Below are 22,512 nucleotides of genomic sequence, written 5' to 3'. Positions count from 1 at the left end.
ATTTCCTCCTTACCTCTGTTCTAAAAGGTAACCCCTCAATTCTGAGGCTGTGCCCTGTAGTTCTGGATACCTCCACCTCCCAAAAGAAACCACCTCTCCACATCCACACTATCCTGTCCTTTCAACATTCAGTAGGTTTCCATAAGGTTTCCCCCACATTCTTCTAAATTCCAGTGAGTACATGCTTAAAGTTGCCAAACACTCATGTGTTAAACCTTTCATTCCCAGAATCATCCTCATGAAAGCTTATGGGGTGTTAGCTTTCATAAGTCAAGGGATAGAGCTTAGGAGTCGCGATGTAATGATGCAGCTCTATAAAACTCTGGTTCGGCCACACTTGGAGTACTGTTTCCAGTTCTGGTCGCCTCACTATAGGAAGGATGTGGAAGCATTGGAAAGGGTACAGAGGAGATTTACCAGGATGCTGCCTGGTTTAGAGAGTATGGATTATAATCAGAGATTAAGGGAGCTAGGGCTTTAGTCTTCAGAGAGAAGGAGGATGAGAGGAGACATGATAGAGGTATACAAGGTATTAAGATTAGATAAAGTGGACAGCCAGCACCTCTTCCCCAGGGCACCACTGCTCAATACAAGAGGACATGGCTATAAGGTAAGGGGTGGAAAGTTCAAGGGGGATATTTTACTCAGAGAGTGGTTGGTGCATGGAATGCACTGCCTGAGTCAGTGGTGCAGACAGATACACTAGTGAAATTTAAGCGACTACTAGACAGGTAAGGTGTATGGAGGAATTTAAGGTGGGGGGTTAAATGGGAGGCAAGGTTTAAGGGTCGGCACAACATTGTGGGCTGAAGAGATTGTACTGTGCTGTATTGTTCTATGTTCTATGTAACCTCCTCTGGACTCTCTCCAATGACAACACATGCTTCCTGAGATATGAGGCCCACAGCTATTAATGGTACTCCAAGTGCGGCCTGACTAGTGTCTTAAAAGGTCTCAGCATTATCTCCTTCCTTTTATATTCTATTCCTCTGGAAATAAATACCAACATTTCATTTGCCACCTTTACCACAGACTCAACCCATGAATTAACCTTCTGGGAGTCTTGCACAAGGACTGCACCTCTGCACCTCTGATGTTTGAACCTTCTCCCAATTTAAATGATAGTCCACACTATTGTTCCTTTTACCAAAATGAATTATACATTTCCCAACACCGTATTCCATCTGCCACCTTTTTGCTCATTCTTCCAATTTGTCTAAGTCCTGCTGCAATTGCATTGCTTCCTCAGCACTACCTACCCCTCCACCTATTTTCGTATCATCCGCAAATGTTGCTACAAAGCCATCAATTCCATTATACAAATCACTGACAAACAATGTGAGAAGTAGCAGTCCCAGTACTGACTCCTGAGGAACACCACTAGTCCCCAGCAGCCAACCACAAAAGGCCACTTTTATTCCCAGTCTCTGCTCCCTGTCGGTCAGCCATTCTGCTATCCATGCCAGTATCTTTCCTGTAACGCCATACGATTTTATCTTGTTAAGCAGCCTCATGTGTGGCACCTTATCAAACACCTTCCGAAAATCCAAGTAAATGACATCCACCACCTCTCCTTTGTCAACCCTACTTGTTACTTCCTGGAAAAACTCTAACATATTTGTCAGGCAAGATATCCCTTGACAGAAGCCATGCTGACTTTGACTTATTTTATCATTAGTCTCCAAATACCCTGAAACCTCATCCGTAATAATGGACTCCAACACTTTCCCAGCCACTGAGGTTATGCTAACTGGCCTATAATTTCCTTTATTTTGCCTTCCTCCCTTCTTAAAGAGTGGAATGACATTTGCAATCTTCCAGTCCCCCAGGACCATGTCAGAATCAAGTGATTCTTGAAAGATCATGACCAATGAATCCTTTATCTCTTCAGAACCTCTCTCAGGACTCTGGGATGCAGTCCATCTGATCCAGGTGACTTATCCACCTTAAGACCTTTGAGTTTGCCTAACACTTTTTCCTTTGTAATAGCAATGGCACTCACTCCTGCTCCCTGACACTCACAGACCTCTGGCACACTGCTTCCACAGTGAAGACTGATGCAAAGTACCCATTAAGTTCATCTGCCATTTCTTTGTCCCCCATTACTACTTCACCAGCATCATTTTCCAGTGGTCTAATATCAACTCTCACCTCCCTTTTACTCTTTATATAACTGGAAAAAAACACTTTTACACCAGTTGTCTCAATAAATTCTATTTCTGTTTTTGGGATCTATATATCTATTAATAAACAACTGATTAAGAACAAAATTTTAGAGGGGAGGCATTTTACAATATCTGCCTCCATTTCCCAAAAGCATCATAATCACTCCACTGGACAGGAAAGATTTGGATCAGGGGTTCATAATCTTTTTATGCCGTGGACCCCTTTGGCAGTCCAGTGAAGCCAATAGACCCTCTCAGAATAATGTTTTTTTTAAATGGAATGCACAGGATTACAAAAGAAGTTCATTATATTGAAATAGTTTTCAAAATATTTTAAAAAGAACAAATAATTGAAGGAATAAATTTCAATTAGAGGTTAGTGAAAAGAAAGTTGTAGATTGTTTTTCACATCCAAGTTCTCAGACCCTCTGGAATCTATCCATGACCATGGACCCCAGATTAGGGACCCGGTTTAGAGGAATATGGGTCAAATGCAATCAAATAGAGCATGGTTAGTTGGGCATCTTGATCAGCATGGCAGATTGGGCTGAAGGGCTAGTTTCCATACTTTATTACTCTACAATTGCATGTAAAAGAGAAAAAGTTAACAGAAAATAATTGGCAGGAGGCAGAGGAAAGAGACTGCTACAGACCCAAAGCACTGAATGCACACCTTCTATATCATAATTATCAGGTAAGAGATTGTAAGTCATGACTGACTGCTGAAAAGGGCTTATTCAGGTTTACAAATAGATCCCAGGTTAGAAGGATATACAACAAATGCAGGTAAATTAGAGTAGCTTAAATAGGCATCTTGGTCAGCATGGTCAAGCTGAGCCAAAATGCCCATTTCCAAACTGTATACCTCGAAGGCACTGACAATTCAAATCGATTCTTGACACTTAAGACCATAAGATATAGGAGCAGAAGTAGGCCATTTGACCCATTGAGTCTGCTCTGCCATTCAATCATGGGCTGATCCATTTCTTCCAGTCATCCCCACTCCCCTGCCTTCTCCCCATACCCTTTGATGCCCTGGCCAAGAACCTGCCTATCTCTGCCTTAAATACACCCAATGACTTGGCACCCACAGCAACTCATGGCAACAAATTCCACAAATTTACCACCGTCTGACTAAAGTAATTTCACCGCCTCTCTATTTTAAATGTACGTCCTTCAATCCTGAAGTTATGCCCTCTTGTCGTAGAGTTCCCTACCATGGGAAACAACTTTGCCATATCGAATCTGTTCAGGCCTTTTAACATTCGGAATGTTTCTATGAGATTCCCCCTCATTCTCCTGAACTCCAGGTAAATCAGCCCAAGAGTTGCCAGACATTCCTCATACAGTAACCCTTTCATTCCTGGAATCATTCTCATGAACCTTCTCTCAAGCTTTCCAATGTCAGTATATCCTTTCTAAAGTAAGGAGCCCAAAACTGCACACAATACTCCAAGCATGGTCTCACAAATGCCTTATAGAGCCTTAACATCACATGCCTGCTTGTGCTGTCTTTACGACAGTTATTTAGTTTATAATATTTTCGCTTAGTAATTCATTTTATAGTATTTTCTAGTTAGAATTAGAAGTGTTTAAAGTATATTCATTGCATGTAAAATATATCGGCATGTGATGACGTCACATCCGGTTTCGCCGTGTCTTGTGGGAAAGTACCGGTTTGAGATCAACACGAGGGTGGGGGCTCACCACGAGGCACACCTGAGCAGAAGTTGTTTTGCAGGCATGAGAAATCACAGTGAGAGCAACGCTGTAAGTTAATAGATAATCGATATATTGAACTAAGATGTTAATGCCGATCCTGTTAGAAGTAACGACGGTCGATAATGTTTATGCTTTCGTTAGTTAAAGAGTTGCGGATAGTTTGCATGGAAGTGTATTTAAAGTAGTCAATGGAGCAGGTAAACTCTCCCTGTATACTGCACCTTAGTGTAATGTAGTTATAGTCACCTTTACAAGTATTTACAATTGAAATGTGATATTAAGGAAGGAACAAATACTGTATCAATCTTGTATTGTTTTATCAACAGTTTTCACCATATGTTAATGTGAAGAGTGAACAGTAAATGGTTATTCTTACTGCGATCTGGTCTCATTGACTGGTTTATCTCGACGTTGAATTCGGCGTTATTAGTACACGCGAAGGAGAACGTTACAGTGAAAAAGCGGCATTATCAGGTGTTTCAAGTGCTGCAATGTCAGCTCGATCCAGCATCAAGCCGATGGCGCCCAGCGACAAGGGCAGTAGAGCGACATCAAGTAAGTCCACCCAGGCAAGAGCCAAGGCAGAAGCCGCCAAGGTGCGACTGCGTTACGCCAGACAAGAAGCAGTTTTGAAAATGAAACAGGCCACCAGAGAAGCCGAAATCCAGAAAGAAAAGGCTGCCAGAAAAGCCAAAATCCAGAAAGAAAAGGCTGCCAGAGAAGCTGAAATCCAGAAAGAAAAGGCTGCCAGAGAAGCCGAAAGGGCCGCCAGACAAAGAGAAGAGGCCGCCAGAGAAGCCGAAACCCAGAAGGAATGGGCCGCCAGAGAAGCCGAAACCCAGAAGGAATGGGACACCCGAGAAGCCGAAACCCAGTTGGAAATGGCAAAAATATCGACAGAGTTGCAAGTGCTGCAGCTAGTAAGAGAAGAAGAAGCTGCCATGGCGGAAGCAGAGTACATAGAAGAAGCTGAAGGGTCGCGTGATCTGACCGAAGTAAGATCTACTTTAGAAAGGACCAGACTGGAACGCACAAGCGACTATGTACAATCTCAAATAGACAGGCAGGCTCGTCTCCCCTCTCCATACGTATTCGATAACTTCCCCAGCTACGAGGAACCTCAGAGAGTCACGATTGCATCACATCCATACGAGGAAGAAAATTTACCCTCAGGACTCCGTGATGGAGTCAAGAATGAAAGAGCTGACAACCGATACTTCTCGACACCAAACTTACAAAGTTTGATGCGAAGAGACGCGGAGGTCGAATCCAGGACGGCAAATTCCATGAGAAACGTACGCTCTCAGTCATATAGACGCCAACGTACTTCTCCAGCCCGCATGCCGCTTACAGCCGATCCCATGATGCAGTATTTAGCACGACGGGATCTCGTCACTTCGGGACTGTACCAGTTTGACGATAAACCTGAAAATTACTGTGCATGGTACTCCACATTCACCAACGCGATCGACGGAGACCAGCTCAGTGCAACCCAAAAGTTGGACCTTCTGGCGAAATGGCTGGGAAAAGAATCACGCGAACAGGTGAGATGCATGCGTTCAGTGTACATCAAGAAACCCGAACTAGCCTTAAGCAAAGCATGGGAGAGACTTCGGGAGGACTATGGGTCCCCAGAAGCTATTGAAGCGGCGCTATATCGACGTCTGGAAAACTTTCCTAAGGTGTCAGCCAAAGATCACATTAAGTTAAGAGAATTCAGAGATTTACTCATGGAGATCCAAGGCGCCAAAGAAGATAGCTACTCAGCTGGTCTAGTATACCTAGAGACTCCATCCGGGATTAGACAAGTTGTGGACAAACTTCCTTTTGGGCTGCAGGACAGGTGGCTGTCCGTTGCTTTAGACTACAAGGAAGAGCACGATGATCGATTTCCTCCCTTTAAGCTCCTCTCTAGGTTTGTGTGCAGAGAGGCGAAGAAGCGAAACGACCCTAGCCTCGTGGGTCCAGGAAGCAGTACGATTTACACCAAGCCAAGTAGATCCTCTTCGAATGTTTTCAACATTGATAAACCCGTCTCAGTGCTCAAGACTGAAGCCCTTACAACTAACAACGACCCTAGCAAGTATTGTCCATTGCATAACAAACCTCACCCCCTCAAAGGATGCAGAATGTTTAGGGAAAAACCCCTTGCAGGGAGAACGGCTCTTCTCAAGGAGAAAAGAATATGTTTTAGATGCTGTTCCTCAACCTTTCACCTCGCCAGAGAGTGTACGATCGCCGTGAAGTGTCCGGAATGTGATAGCCCAGATCACGTTGGGGCCATGCATCCCGACCTGTCACCGCAAACCAACGATGCTCCTTCACCCCCACAACAGGACGGCGGGGAGGGAGAGGCTCATCCCAGGACAACAGTTGTCAGCTCGAACTGTAGAGAAGTTTGCGGTCAAGCTCAGTCAAGCCGTTCTTGTTCCAAGATCTGCCTCACTAAGGTGTACCCTAAAGGAGCCAAAGACAAGGCCATCAAAGCCTATGTGATTCTGGACGATCAGAGCAATCGCTCACTAGTCAGTCCAGAGTTCTTTAAATTGTTCAACATTGAGAGTGAGCAGTTCCCATACTACCTCAAAACTTGCTCAGGCAGCATGGAAACCCAAGGAAGGAAGGCAGAAGGCATCCAGATCGAGTCCCTGGATGGTAAAGTCGTCATCTGTCTCCCTCCGCTCTTAGAGTGCAATGAAATCATGAATAACCGCACTGAGATCCCGACACCAAGTGCAGTGCTACACCAGCCACATCTCCACCACATCGCCAAACACATCCCAGAACTGGATCCAAAAGCGGAAATACTCCTGCTATTAGGGAGAGATGTTATCCAGATACACAAGTTTAGGCAGCAGGTCAATGGACTGCTCGACGCCCCCTTCGCGCAATGTCTGGATCTGGGCTGGGTGGTGATAGGAGAGGTGTGTCTCGGTGACGTACACAAACCGACGGTTGACACACTCAAGACCAATGTGCTAGAGAGTGGCCGCCATTCGATTTTTCAACCCTGCACAAGTTCCATGTATATCAAGGAAGCACAACAAGGCGTTAACAAGCGTGAGGCAAGCGACGAGTCGCTGGGCCAGTCAGTCTTCGCTCAAACGAAGTACGGAAAAAAACTTGCACAATCAGCTCAAGATGCCATTTCTTTAAAAACAAAGGACACCAAGGTCTTCAGAGATGAAGCAAATAATGGGGTTGCCCCATTGCCTTTCAGAGAACCACGCCAGCGCTCACCAGATAACAAAGAGCAGGCAGTCAAACGGTTCACGTCCTTACGGAAAACCCGGAAAAGGAAACCTGAGATGCAGCAATGCACCCGATTGGCCCACGAGGTACTGTGCACCCTAATGGCAGAGGTCACAGCCATTATAAACTCACAACCACTCCTACCTGTGTCTTCTGACCCAGAAAACCCCTTCATACTTTCGCCATCAATGCTCCTTACACAGAAGGCAGGAGCTCCCCCTCCACCAGCAGACTTCTCGGACAAGGATTTGTACACAAAGCAATGGAGACAAGTCCAGGCTCTGGCAAATCAGCTCTGGTCTCGCTGGGGACAAAAATATCTACCTTTGTTGCAACAGAGACAAAAGTGGACAGAACCCCGCAGGGATCTTCAAGTTGAATACTTAGTCCTGCTCAGGGACAAGCAGTTCACCCGCAACCCGCAATTCGCTTAGTAATTCATTTTATAGTATTTTCTAGTTAGAATTAGAAGTGCTTAAAGTATATTCATTGCATGTAAAATATATCGGCATGTGATGACGTCACATCCGGTTTCGCCGCGTCTTGTGGGAAAGTACCGGTTTGAGATCGACACGAGGGTGGGGGCTCACCACGAGGCACACCTGAGCAGAAGTTGTTTTGCAGGCATGAGAAATCACAGTGAGAGCAACGCTGTAAGTTAATAGATAATCGATATATTGAACTAAGATGTTAATGCCGATCCTGTTAGAAGTAACGACGGTCGATAATGTTTATGCTTTCGTTAGTTAAAGAGTTGCGGATAGTTTGCATGGAAGTGTATTTAAAGTAGTCAATGGAGCAGGTAAACTCTCCCTGTATACTGCACCTTAGTGTAATGTAGTTATAGTCACCTTTACAAGTATTTACAATTGAAATGTGATATTAAGGAAGGAACAAATACTGTATCAATCTTGTATTGTTTTATCAACAGTTTTCACCATATGTTAATGTGAAGAGTGAACAGTAAATGGTTATTCTTACTGCGATCTGGTCTCATTGACTGGTTTATCTCGACGTTGAATTCGGCGTTATTAGTACACGCGAAGGAGAACGTTACACTGCTCTTATATTCTATACCTCTAGAAATGAATGCTGTGGCGACCCATTTCCTGGCGCATCCGAACCGACTCACAATTAGATAGCCTACGGGGGTTTGCGAGCACAGAGCTTTGGAGCCTCTTTGGGCAGGTTGACAGAGGCTTAAAAGTGAGGCTGAAGTTTTCGAATAAAGTTTTTTTTTCCTTCGACTGCAGTTACCGACTCCGTGTCGTAATTTTAGCACTGCGTGTAGCACACCGCTACAATTGGTGACCCCGACGGTCCAAACGATTTTTGGACCAGAAATGACCGACGCCGCCTCTGTTCATGCGGTTTCGTTGAAACTGCCGGGTTTCTGGACACAGCGCCCGGACCTATGGTTCCAGCAAGCCGAAGCCCAATTCCACGTTCGCCAGATCACCTCAGAAGACACCTGCTACTACTACGTGGTGAGCTCCCTCGACCAGGACACAGTGGCCCAGGTTGTGAAGTTCGTACAGTCGCCCCCGGCAGACGGCAAGTACACGGAATTCAAAGCCCTGCTCCTCAAGACTTTCGGACTCTCACGGCGCGAGCGGGCTGCCCGTTTACTGCACCTGGATGGCTTGGGTGACAGACCTCCTTCGGCTTTAATGAATGAGATGTTGTCTCTGGCTGACGGACACACACCCTGCCTCATGTTTGAGCAGGCATTCCTGGAGCAGCTGCCCGAGGACATATGCCTGCTGCTGTCCGACGCGGATTTCAGTGACCCCCGGAAGGTGGCAGCCCGGGCGGACTTGCTGTGGAATGCCAAAAAGGTGAGCGGGGCGTCCATCGCACAGATCTCCCAGCCACGCTCCCGGCAGCAAACCAGTCCAGGCCCGGCCGCAGAGCCCACCAACCCCCGGCCCAATGAACACTGGTGCTTCTACCACCAGCAGTGGGGCGCAGAAGCCCACCGTTGTCGCCCGCCCTGCAAGTTCCCGGGAAACGCCAGGGCCAGCCGCCGCTGATGGCTATGGCGGCTGGCCATTGGGATAGCCTCCTGTATGTGTGGGATAGAAGGTCGGGACACCGGTTTTTGGTCGATACTGGGGCTGAGATCAGCGTTTTACCTCCGACGAGTTACGACACCCGCAGCAGGGCACTGGGTCCCCCCCTGAGGGCCGTGAATGGCAGCACAGTAAGGACCTACGGCACCCGTCAGGTGCAGCTACAGTTCGGCTCCAGACAGTTCACGTGGGACTTCACACTGGCCGCCGTAGCCCAACCGCTTCTGGGTGCGGATTTTTTGCGGGCTCACAGCCTACTGGTCGACCTGCCCAGGAAGAGACTGGTACACGCCGAGACCTTTCAGACATTCTCCCTGGGTGCAGCCCAGTTGCCAGCCCCTCACCTCGGCTCCATCACGCTGTCCGACAACGACTTCACCAGGGTCCTGGCGGAGTTCCCATCGGTTCTGGCACCGCAGTTCACAGCGGCCATGCCCAGGCACGGCGTACAGCACCACATCCCGACCCAGGGTCCACCCCTCCACGCCCGCACTCGGCGGCTTCCCCCGGACAAGCTCTGACTGGTGAAGGAGGAGTTCCAGAGGATGGAGGAATTGGGGATCATCCGGCGGTCCGACAGCCCATGGGCCTCCCCCCTGCACATGGTGCCAAAGCGACGGGAGGCTGGAGACCGTGCGGCGACTACCGCAGGCTGAACGAGGCTACCACACCGCTACCCTGTGCCGCACATTCAGGACTTTGCAGCAAACCTGCACGGCGCACGGATCTTCTCCAAGGTAGATCTCGTCCGAGGGTACCATCAAATCCCGATGCATCCTGACGACGTCCCCAAAACGGCACTCATCACCCCTTTCGGCCTTTTCGAGTTCCTCCGCATGCCGTTCGGCCTGAAGAATGCCGCACAGATGTTCCAGCGGTTAATGGACGCGGTGGGACGGGACCTGGACTTCGCGTTCATCTATTTGGATGACATCCTCATAGCCAGCGGCAGTCGTCAGGAGCATCTGTCCCACCTCCGTCAACTCTGCGCCCGACTGAGTGAGTACGGTCTTACAATCAACCCCGCCAAATGCCAGTTCGGACTCGATACCATTGACTTCCTGGGCCACAGGATTACTAAAGACGGGGCAACCCCTCTGCCCGCTAAGGGAGATGCGGTCCGCCACTTCCCCCGACCCACCACGATCAAAGGCCTTCAGGAATTCGTAGGTATGGTCAATTTCTACCGCCGCTTCCTCCCTTCAGCTGCACGGATCATGCACCCCCTGTTCGCCCTGATGTCGGGTCCGAGCAAGGACATTACCTGGGACGAGGAGTCCAGCGCCGCTTTCGTTCAAACGAAGGAAGCTTTGGCGGATGCCGCAATGCTAGTACATTCCAGAATGGACGCCCCTACCGCCCTCACAGTGGACGCATCAAACACGGCAGTCGGTGGGGTGCTGGAGCAACTCATCGCAGGTCGCTGGCAACCCCTGGCGTTTTTCAGCAAACACCTGCGACTACCCGAGCTTAAGTACAGTGCTTTCGACCGGGAACTGTTGGCGCTCTACCTGGCAATCCGGCATTTCAGGTACTTCCTAGAAGGTCGGCCCTTCACCGCGTTCACGGACCACAAACCGCTTACCTTTGCGTTTACGAAAGCGTCCGACCCCTGGTCGTCCCGCCAGCAACGCCACCTGTCCTACATCTCTGAAAACTCGACGGATGTCCGGCACGTCCCAGGTAAGGACAATGTCGTGGCGGATGCGCTCTCTCGCCCTACCGTTCATGCCCTTTCCCAAGGGGTAGACTTTGAGGCGCTGGCAGAGGTGCAGCAGGCGGATGAGGAGATTCCGAGTTACAGAACCGCAGTCTCCGGTTTGCAGCTCCAGGACCTCCCCGAGGGCCTGGGTGAGAGGACCCTACTCTGTGACGTCGCCACCGGCCAGCCCCGTCCCGTCATCCCAACAGCCTGGCGGCGCTGCGTTTTCAACTCCATTCATAACTTGGCGCATCCCTCCATCCGGACAACTGTCCGGATGGTTTCCAGCAGGTTCGTTTGGCACGGACTCCGCAAACAGGTCAGTGAATGGGCCAAAACGTGCATGCACTGCCAGACGGCCAAGGTGCAGCGGCACACCAAAGCCCCACCGCAGCAGTTCCATCCCGCCCACCGGCGTTTCGACCACATTCATGTGGATATCGTGGACCCCCTACCAGTTTCACGCAGAGCGCGGCACCTCCTGACTATTGTGGACCGGTTCACAAGATGGCCAGAGGCGGTCCCGCTCACCGACACCACCTCCGAATCTTGCGCCCGAGCCCTGATCGCCACCTGGATATCTCGCTTTGGTGTACCAGCCCACATTACCTCCGACAGAGGCGCCCAGTTCACCTCCAGCCTGTGGTCAGCTATGGCCAGCCTTTTGGGGACTCAGCTGCACCACACAACTGCCTACCACCCACAGTCGAACGGGCTAGTGGAGCGTTTCCACCGTCACCTGAAGTCGGCCCTCATGGCCTGGCTGCGAGGAGCCAACTGGGCAGACAAGCTTCCCTGGGTCCTACTCGGCATTTGCACAGCGCCCAAGGACGACCTGCACGCCTCGTCGGCCGAGTTGGTATACGGCGCGCCCCTGGTCGTCCCCGGGGAGTTCCTACCAGCCCCAAGGGGGCAAGAGGAAGATCCCGCAGCAGTCCTGGGCAGACTACGCGAGAAGCTCGGTAACCTGGCCCCCATACCCACTTCACAGCACGGGCGGCACCCGACCTGCGTACCCAAAGACCTACAGAACTGTAAGTTTGTGTTTGTACGAAGGAGCGGGCATCGGCCGCCGCTGCAGCGGCCATACGAGGGGCCGTTTATGGTGCTCCGGAACAACGGGTCCACGTTCGTGCTGGACGTTGGGGGGAAAGAGGAGGTTTTCACGGTGGACCGCCTCAAACCGGCCCATGTGGACCTGGCGCAACCGGCCGAGTTTCCGGCGCCTCGGCGCAGAGGCCGACCTTCCAAGCAGGTTCTGGCCCAGACTGTGGACATTGGGGGGTGTATCGCCGGTTCTGGGGGGGTGTTATGTGGCGACCCATTTCCTGGCGCATCCGAACCGACTCACAATTAGATAGCCTACGGGGGTTTGCGAGCACAGAGCTTTGGAGCCTCTGCACCATGGGGGGCCGGTTGACAGAGGCTTAAAAGTGAGGCTGAAGTTTTCGAATAAAGTTTTTTTTCCTTCGACTGCAGTTACCGACTCCGTGTCGTAATTTTAGCGCTGCGTGTAGCACACCGCTACAATGCCAACATTTGCATTCGCCTTCTTCAACCTTTAGGGTACAAGGACTCCCAAGTCCCTTTGCATCTCTGCATTTTGAATTATGTTCCCATCTAAATAATAGTCTGCACATTTATTTCTTCCACCAAAGTGCACGAGCATACACTTTCCAACATTGTATTTCATTTGCCACTTCTTTGCCCATTCCCCTAAACTATCTAAGTCCTTCTACAGGCTCTCTGTTTCCTCAACACTACCAGCTCCTCCACCTATATTTGTATCATCGGTAAATTTAGCCACAAATCCATTAATCCCATAGTCCAAATCATTGACATACTTCGTAAAAAGCGTTGATCCCAACACTGACCCCTGTGGAACTCCACTGGTAACCGGCAGCCAGCCAGAATAGGATCCCTTTATTCCCACTCTCTGTTTTTTGCTGATCAGCCAGTGCACCACCCATGCTAGTAACTTCCCTGTAATTCCGTGGGCTCTTACCTTACTAAGCAGCCTCATGTGCAGAACCTTGTCGAAGGCCTTCTGAAAATCCAAGTACACCACATCTACTGCATCTCCTTTGTCTACCCCTCTTGAGGTCCTGTACTGGCCTGGTTTTTGCAATCCACTTTCATGTTAAAATCCCCAACAATTATCATGACATTGACCTTCTGACACACCTTTTCTATCTCCTGCTGTAATTTGTAATCCACATCCCAGCTGCTATTTGGAGGCCTGTATACAACTGCCATTAGGGTCCTTTTACCCTTGCCATTTCTTAACTCGACCCATAGAAACTCTATACCTTCTGATCCTATGTCATCTCTTTCCAATGATTTAATATTATTTCTTATACAAAGGGCAACACCACCCTCTCTACCTACTAACCTATCTGTCTGATACACTGGACATTCAGCTCCCAATGGCAGCCATCCTTCAGCCAAGTTTCCGAGAAGGCCACAACGTCAAACTCACCAATCTGTAGTTGAATTTTACTTCTTCTGCTTTTAGTCCCGTATTTGTTGTTTTCTGTTTTAACTGCACTACACCTCTGTTGCCTATAAGTCATGCTACTGGCTGTGATTATGCCGCATCCCCTGCCTGTGCTTTCTATCGTCTCTGTTGCACACTATCTTTGATTTATGTCAGTTTGAACCTTCCCTAACAGCTCTATTAAATATGCCCTCTAGGATATTGGACCCCTTTGGGTTCGGGTGTAATCTGTTCTTTTTGTACAGGTCGCACCTCCCCCCGAAGAGGCCCCAGTAATCCAGGAACCTGAAGCCCTGTCCCCTACACCAGACTCTCAGCCATGCATTAATATGCCTGATCATGCTATTCTTGCGCTTGTTAGCACGTGGCATAGGCAGCAATCCTGAGATTACTACCTTGAATGCCACAATACAAGATTTTTCATTCGTAATAGAATGTAACAATAACAAAAATGAAATGTATTAATGTCACCTCAATTGCCCTTAAACACGCGGTTTTATTTTGTGCTTGCATTCTAGTTCTGGTTTACAGGAATGTTTCTGCATGGCAGTGTTTGCTACCTCCAGCTTCTGCCAGCCTGCTGTTGGATTGAGATGTTTTGCCTGCACAACCACAGATGTCCACCATTGGCACCCAATGTAAACTCCTTCCCTGCAGCTTTTAAGCTGCAGCATCCTACCATGAGTGGCTGCAGATTAGGATGGCTGACTGAGAGGAAAACTAATAGAGGGACAAAGTTGACAATGAATAGTGGCCTCGTGCCAAATAATGGCAATGAGACTTACTATGAAAGGCAGATAATGAATTGGGAGTTTACTGCTATCCTGATAACTTTTGATCCCTACAAAATCCAATCATCAAAATTTCCATATTCCCATGCAAAATGAAGGGAGACTATTTGACTCATACTGGCTCTCAGAGCAGTCCCATCAGTCTCGTTATTTCCCTGTAATCTATTCTCATTCATATGCTCATTCATTCTTGGTTCTCCTGCCTCTCGCATACAATAGCCAACTAATCTTCTAGCACACCTTCAGGATGTGGGAGGAAACCAGAGAACCCAGTGTCAGGACAGATTCTGGCTACTGGAATTGTGCAGTAGTGACTCTAAGTGCTGTGTTGTGCTACCCAATGAAACCTGCTCTCCGAGGAATGTTGTGCGAATCGTTAGCTCTCTGGTTTACAGAGCAGCAATTTATTCCGAGTGGAAACAAATCTGTTCCTGGTGACATCTGTTCTTCAGATGAGCAGAGACACCATTCTGGTCTCCTGTGGTAACAATCTGCTTCCTGATGACAGGTGCAGTTCAATAGCTGGAGGCTGAGACTCCACAGAAGGTCAAAAATATTTGAAGTTTCAGACAGCATCCCAATGGAAACAGAAACAAGATACATCAGTCACTGCATTACTGAAAAGGCTTTGCTGGATGGCTAATAAGGGCACATCACCTCCAGAGTCGAAAAATCCTCCCTAGGATAGACCTCTCCAAGCTTTTTGTCATTCCACACAGTGGCTGGCCTGCCACTTCACGATGCACCAACTTTCCTATATAGGCACTGTTATTATGTTCTTCAACATGGTCCTTTGATTAATACCAATTTGCAGACTCACCCTCTTGCAAGCTGGCAAACTTGTCTGCCCCCCTCTCCTGTCTGACTGCTGCCTAGCTCATGAAATGTACCCACTAACCAAATATTTTTACCATCACTACAGCAATATGTGAGCTTTTGTTTGGATCTTTACAAGACCTTCGAGTCCTTTACTGTCAGGTCTGAAGCATTTTACATGCGATGAAGTAGTTTTGTTGTCACAGTAGCAATGCAGGAAATAATGCAACATCAACAAGCTTCGCTAAGCAACAAATCAAACTTAGGCATGAGCATAATCCTATGAGCACGACAATGATCATCAATTCCTACTGCCGCCTATAAGGAGGTTATACATTCTCCCTATGACTACACGGGTTTTCTCCAGGTGCTCTGGTTTCCTCCCACACTACAAAAATGTACGGTTAGGACTAGAGAGTTGTGGGCATGTTATGTTAGCACCGGCAGTGTGGCGACAGTTCTAGGCTGCCCAGCACAACCCTCAATGATTTGCTTTGATGCAAACAATGCATTTCAGTCTATGTTGCAATGCTTCTATGTATGTATGACAAATAAAGCTAATCTTCTTCCTCATATTCTACATGATTCAAGTTGGAATTGACCATGGCGCTAGGGATAACTTATTTATTCTTTATTATTACAATGGCATAATTTGCCTTCACCTGAGAACCTCAGCTTCAAGGTATAAGCTAAAAGGTAGCGCCTCTGACCCGTGGCCCTTGAGAAAACATGTAACATATTCGACTCAGTTATAGACCAGATGTCTTTACTTTAAGGCTGCCATCTTATTAAGAGGGGTGATAAACTGCTCCTTAGAGGCTTTAGGTCTCATATAGTCTGACGGTCATGTTATGCTGTCTTTGTAAGCCTATTCAGTTCCTCGCCTACTTTGCTGAAAAGGAACTCAAACAACGCTCTGCCAATAAGGAAGGATGTCAGAACAGGAATACAGAAAAGCTATACCAAAGTGTGCTTTTTGGTTCAAACAAACTGTAAAGAGAGTTCCAGGAAAAATGGCAAACCAGATTCAAACTGGATACGTAAAAAGGACAGGCAGTTATCATAATTGAGGGGAGAATTTCACATGTATGAGAAGCAAAAAGGGATGCTTTACTGTGCCAATAAAATTGTTAAAGTGTAAAGTATATGCAGCTATTCACAAATGTAAAAACCCATCTTGATAATGAAAATAGAGTCATAGCCCTACACAATGTCAGTTAATTCACTAACCCCCTCAAAGACAATTCATCAAAGTTGTTGAAATATTACAAAACTTCTTCATCAATTTTTAAAAGCTGTACATTTGAACACAATATATTGTTGAGTTGAAGTATTTATCACAACACTCAGTTTAGTGATTTCTATTGAGGGGATGTTTGTCTGGTTACAATATATGAATGCACTCAGGCTCCGCCTCTACGTTACCACACCTCACTTTTGAACAGACACATAAGATCACAACAGGAATGGAAATCATGCAGAAATGACAAATCCTTCTTAAGTGGACTTCGGGCAATCTCAGTCATGCGAATGCAGGAAATCTAATATCATTGACAGTGCAACTATTCAGCTCAACTGTGACCACCCAGATCAACTTGACGTTTCCAATGTAACCCAACAGGACACAGAGCAGTGTTCTGCAAAGGCAACGGGAGCATCGTCCAGTTAGAGACGCAGAGGATCACTTTGGGCATCCACCAGAGAAACAGGCAACTTGGCACAAGTCCAAACCAGCATTTATGTTCTGTGTGCATCGTCATATTTTATTCAAATATGTTAGTGCAGCCCTCTATTCCCTTCTCTCTCAAATGCTTTTCCAGTTCCCTTTTTAAATGCTTATTTTATTTTATTGCCTTCAAGCACTTTGGTAGCAATGCAGATATTATCACCACTCTTCGGATAAAGGAGTTTCTTGAGAATATCCTATCGATTTGTGGTGGCTATCTTACATCCATAGCATCCACTCTAAAATTTAATAATTTTAAATAACTCAAATAACACCACTTCTTAACCTTAACAGTAAAAATAGTAAGTCTGTTCAACCTTTTCAGAGATCTATCTTTTCACATTTCAGGTAAAATTCTTGTAAACCATACTTACACTTTCATCTTTTCCATTCAAAACTATATGTTGCAATCTACATGGTCCAAACGAGGTTCAATAATAGCTTAGCATACTTTCCAACCTTATTCTTCCAGATATATTCTTTAGAACGTTTTACTCAGCAGGTCAGAAAAAAATCTAAGGAGCAAGAAGGAGTTAACATTTTAGGTTGGTAACCTTTCAAAAGCAGGATGAAATGTCAAAAATCAAATGCGTTTGAAAACAAGAACAGGGAGTATCACTGATACAGTAAAGGCCAAGAGGGATTGAACGTTGCATCGTGGTGGTGACAACTAAGGAAAGGTGATGAAGGTCTATTATTTTCAGACAATGCATATAGAGGAGATTTCTATGATAGGAAATGAAAGAGGTGTGAACAAACAAGGCTGGAACTCTCAAAAGCAAACCAGAGAAGTAAACACTGCACAGGTAAGACTACAAGCCACATTAACTTATGAAAGTAAGGATAAAATCTACAGACGGATTACACATAAATAAACAACAAAAGTGCATAAATTAAAATTTGTAAGGTACAGAACACTGGTTAACCAGTGACACTTTCAATGTAATATGGCAGCGAGTTCAGAGGCCTAATGGCCTGGGGTAAGAAAATGTTCCCCTCCCTGACCGTTCTCATTTTTATGCATCAGAGTCTCCTGCCTGATGGTAGAAAGCCAAAGAGGATGCTGGATGAATGGGTGGGATCCTTAATAATACTAAGAGCCTTATGTACACAGGGCAGGTGACAGAAGTGTGTGTAGGGAAATACAAGGGGTGATTGATAAGTTTGTGGCCTAAGGTAGAAGGAGTTGAGTTATGCAGCTCTCGTTACATGCATATGCAGGTAAGCTCTTTGAGTGATTATGCAGAAAGTTTGAAATTAATAACATCTCCTTCTACTTTAGGCCACAAACTTATCAATCACCCTGATGAGTTATTAACTGATGAGTTGATGAGTTAACTGCGGACACTTTCTGGAGATCCAAGATCCATATGCTCCATGACCGCTGGACTGAGTGTGTAAATGTAGGAGGGGGCTATGTTGAAAAATAAATGTGCTAGGTTTTTTAAAATTGACTCCTTCTACCTTAGGCCATGAACTTATCAATCACCCCTTGTACTTTGGATCTGGTGACCATAATTCTATCAACTTCAAGATAATTATGGAGAAGGATAGGGCTGGTCCTCAGGTTGAGGTTCCAAATTGGAGAAAGATCAATTTTGGTGGCATCAGAAACAATGATCCCTATAATTTGTAATGATCAGTGTGTGCAAAAATCTTGTGCTGTGCAAATTTTTGCCTGGTAACTTGATAAGAGGCATTGATAAGATGATGAGAAGCATTGATCGTGTGGATAGCTAGAGGCTTTTTTCCCAGGGAGGAAATAGTTAACATAAAGGGGCATCGTTTTTAAGGTGTTTGGAAGTAGGTACGTCAGCGTTGTTTTTCACACAGAGGGTGGTGGATGCATTGAGTGCACTGTCTGTGAAGGTGGTAGAGACAGATACAATAGGGTCTTTTTAGAGACTCATGGAGCTTAGAAAAATAGAGGGCTATGCGGTAGGGAAGTTCTAGGAAGTTTCTAGAGTAGGTTACACGGTTGGCACAACATTATGGACCGAAGGGCCTGTAGCTGTAGATTTTCTATTTTTCTATGTTAACATGTCTGCACTGAATAATTTCTTCAATAAAAACAATATAAATAAGCCAGTTCTAAAATCTGCAGACAAATCATCACATACTCCACGTTGTCTACACAGCCCACATCAGAAACTGGAAAAAGAAATGTGATTTCGTACTATCGTGAAGTATGCTTAACATGCCAATGAAGTAGAGGGTGACAGCCTTTTGTGCGCAGTTTAAATTCCTTTGTACGGTAGTAGCAAAAGATGTGTGCACACACACAGCTTAGAGGGAATATTGATCAGACAGGATCTGGCAGACGTGAATTGGGATAGACTTGGGACAGAGATGTATGGTAAGTGGCAGCCTTCAGTGCAAGGTAACCTGAGACCTCTGGAGACCTAGTCCTGCCCTCAAGGACAGACAAGCCAGTTACAACCAATGGGACTGTGCAAGTGCCAGCACGGTCAAGTCGGGACTGCCCAGGAGCTAGAGACAGAGAATCTCTTGTTCAGGAGAAGACCAAGGAGATGCCCGAGCAGCCTGGAAGAATCGCAGAACTAGCCACTAGTTCCTGAGGAAGGAAAAGACACCTTTACGCTGATCCTTGAAGTCTATTCTCAGGGGAGCAAGGACCATCTATAACACCTCGCTGCCATCGCCTGAGGATACAGATGTGGATTTGGCCACTGTTTCTGCGAATGAGCTCTGTGAGTGTAGGGAGAGGGCTCTGTGGTCTCAAGACGGACCCAAACTCAGCTCGGAGGCAGCTCCGCTGATGGCGCTAACCCTTTTGTCTGGACTACTGAAGCGGAGGCCACTTTTGAAGAGCTTAAACAGCAGTTCGCAACAGCTCCCAACTCGGGTTTTTCCAAACCTGGACCTTCCCTTCATTGTGGAGGTTGATGCCTCAAACTTTGGAGTGGGTGCCACGTGGTCTCAATGATCACCTTTGGACAATAGAATGCTCCCAGCAGAGAAGAACTATGACATTAGGATCAGAAGCTCCTTGCAGTTAAGTTAACTTTGGCCAAATATTTCATCCAACACTACAAGCAGAAATGGATTAGGGCAAAATAGATTTTGCTAGCCGCGACCTGGAAGGTGGACCAAGGGGAACCAAAGGAGAAGACATGGACTTGCATTACAGCCAGGTCTGCCTGTTCACTCATGATTTGCCTCTCCGGGTGGAATCTAGAAGGTTGGTGCCCAAGTTCATTGGGCCCTTCAAAGTCCTGAGGGAAGTAAACTCAGTGGCTTACACTTTGCACCTCCCCAAGACGCTAAAGATCAATCCCACCTTCCACATCTCTAAATTAAAACCTGTCCGCACCAGCACCTTAACCCAACTACCATCAGCCACGCTGCTACCTAGGTTTATTGATGGGGAACAGGTCATCATGGTGAGAAGACTTTTGGATTCACATACTGCTCAGGCTGCTCAGCATTACTCCATGGACTGGGAAGGAGAGGTGCCAGGTGCCAGGGAGTAAAAGTGTCATCATAAGAGGCACTGATGTGGTCTTTCAGCTATTTTGACACTGTACCTCTTCCAAGGTTTCTGAATGTATAATTGTCAGTATACCAACTGCAATCTTTACTGAGATACTTCTGTGTGGGATGTTAATGCTGTTTTATTACCAATATCTCTGTCCCTGCATCTCCAACATCAAATGAAAAGAGCTTCTTGAGCTGTAAGAGCAAAATTGTAATTTGAGAAATATCATATCATTTAATTAGCCCCTTTGGTCATCTGCTTGACTCCCTTTCCAAACAACTGATTTCCTGTGTGTGTATATATCTGTTAGGACCCCTCGATAATCTACCACGAATCTCTCTCTGCACTCATACAGCTGTCGTCTGTTGAATTTATTTTAAGAATTCCTCTCTCTTTGATTGCGGGAGAGTTCAGAGAAATGGCACATTCTACCGAGGAAGACACTGTAGTTGTCATCCACATACTGGAGCGGAGCACTGCTCCTCAATGAGTCAAGAATTAGCATGTGATTGTGGGATCGGGTACGGAACTTAAACCAACAGCCATCTGTGGCAAAAATATCACTAAGTCAGACACATAAAACACACAAAGGCATACCTCTTTGCTTTACAAATTGTATAACCAATCATTGAACAATGCACACTCCTGAGGCCAAAAGAGACTTGGAGGCACATGCCAAGGTAAGTTTAAATGTATTTAAAAAATATTAACATTTCTTTATGGACTAACGCAATTAATCATCATCATCATCATAATACAATGCAGATTTTAATTTTTAGACTTGTGCTAACTGTTCAATGTCAAATCAATCATTGTGGGCAAAATAAATTATTTTACTGAATTGATACAAGACTTGCCCTTTTTTAATTTGCACTCAGGTTTTGTTTTATCAAACTGATAGTTGGTTATTTCCTCTTGCAGCTAATTGTCAATTGCTGCTTCGTAGCACAGTGGTTAGCACAACACTTTACAGCACCAGCAACCCAAGTTCAATTCCAACCACTATCTGTAAGGAGTTTGTACCTTCTTCCTGTGACTGTGTGGAATTCCTCTGGGCACAATCATAGAGCAAGGTATCCATGTTCCACTGGAGACACTAATGCATTAGTGTCTCCAGTGGAACATGGATACCTTGCTCTCTAAGTGTGCCTGCCTGTATGAATATTTCACAGTTTGTACCCCAAGCTACTTTACGTGTTTTAGTGTTTACAGGAGTTTTGCACTCTGCAGAGATCGATGCTGCAATCTCTGCCTAAGCCATGTCTGCATTGGCTTTACGGCCTGAGTCATTTGCAGCATGGGTAGCGATTGGGCAACATCATAGTGAATCATGTGGCCAAGATAATAAACCTCCACCCTCACTTTCTTCCACCTCCAGAGCAGGCATGCTGCGGCTGCAATTGTTTGAAGGCATCAATTCACTTCTCAGTGGTTTGCTCAGGAACGATGTGCAGGGATGCAGCGCTGCCAGAGCTTTTGGGAAGTTGGCAAGTCGCTTGCTGAAGTGGGCTGTAAGGCTGGTAGAACGAATCGAGCATTCACACAATAAAGCAGAAAGAAGCTGAAATTCGTGGAAGTGTTAGTGTCATCCCTCCAACGGCAAAAATGGTCTCTCTGGTTCGTGATAAAGTGCTTGCAAAGACTGAGGAAGCATTAAGTGTGTGGCTAGAGGACATGTCACAGAAGCATATCCCTGTTGATGGCAAAATTATGCGTGAAAAAGCACTTAGCCTTCATGAGCACTACTGTGAGGGGGTTGAGGAGAGTGAGAGGAAGGAGCTTAAGGCTAATAAGAGATGGCTGGCTAGCCATGTAATGCGCTACAGCCTCAAGAACTTAAAGATCACGGGAGAATCGGCATGGTAGATGTACCAAATATCCTATTATGGAGCCATCAAAGTACACGCTTGAAGTCTCTCAGCAAAAGAATTGTTGATCACAAACTATCAAAAGCTCACACTGCTGCTCTAAGTATTGAAAATATAGCTAGTGAAGATGCTCTTGGAAAATTATGTGACACCATGAATGCTTCGCACCTAAAGGCAACTTGTTCAATTTTTCGTTCTGCGTATTATTTAGCTCAGAATGACAGACCATACTCTGATCACTTTGGCTTATTGGAACTTCAGAAAAAACTGGTATTGACATTGGAATTGGACTGCAGCCCTGCACTAGTACTACAGAGATAATTAATCACAGATCCATTAATATGAAAAAGAATATTTGCCAGCATATCAAGCAGATAAATGGCAAGTCTTTTGTTCTCATTG

At 46.3% G+C, this 22,512-nt stretch overlaps 1 long non-coding RNA gene across 1 annotated transcript in view; it reads right to left on the bottom strand.

The window, feature by feature from the left end:
- Positions 1-22,512, bottom strand: part of LOC132393063 (uncharacterized) — a 304,632-nt gene that overhangs the window by 237,268 nt on the left and 44,852 nt on the right. Inside the window, exon 2 of the long non-coding RNA XR_009511741.1 lies at positions 17,118-17,258. This is a non-coding gene — a long non-coding RNA (uncharacterized LOC132393063). The remainder of the gene's footprint in view (positions 1-17,117; positions 17,259-22,512) is intronic.

The sequence above is a fragment of the Hypanus sabinus genome, chromosome 4, assembly GCF_030144855.1.
Source record: "Hypanus sabinus isolate sHypSab1 chromosome 4, sHypSab1.hap1, whole genome shotgun sequence".
NCBI classification, from domain to species: domain Eukaryota; kingdom Metazoa; phylum Chordata; class Chondrichthyes; order Myliobatiformes; family Dasyatidae; genus Hypanus; species Hypanus sabinus.
The sequence above is the reverse complement of the archived record's forward strand: the minus strand, read 5'-3'. Positions and strand labels throughout refer to the sequence as shown.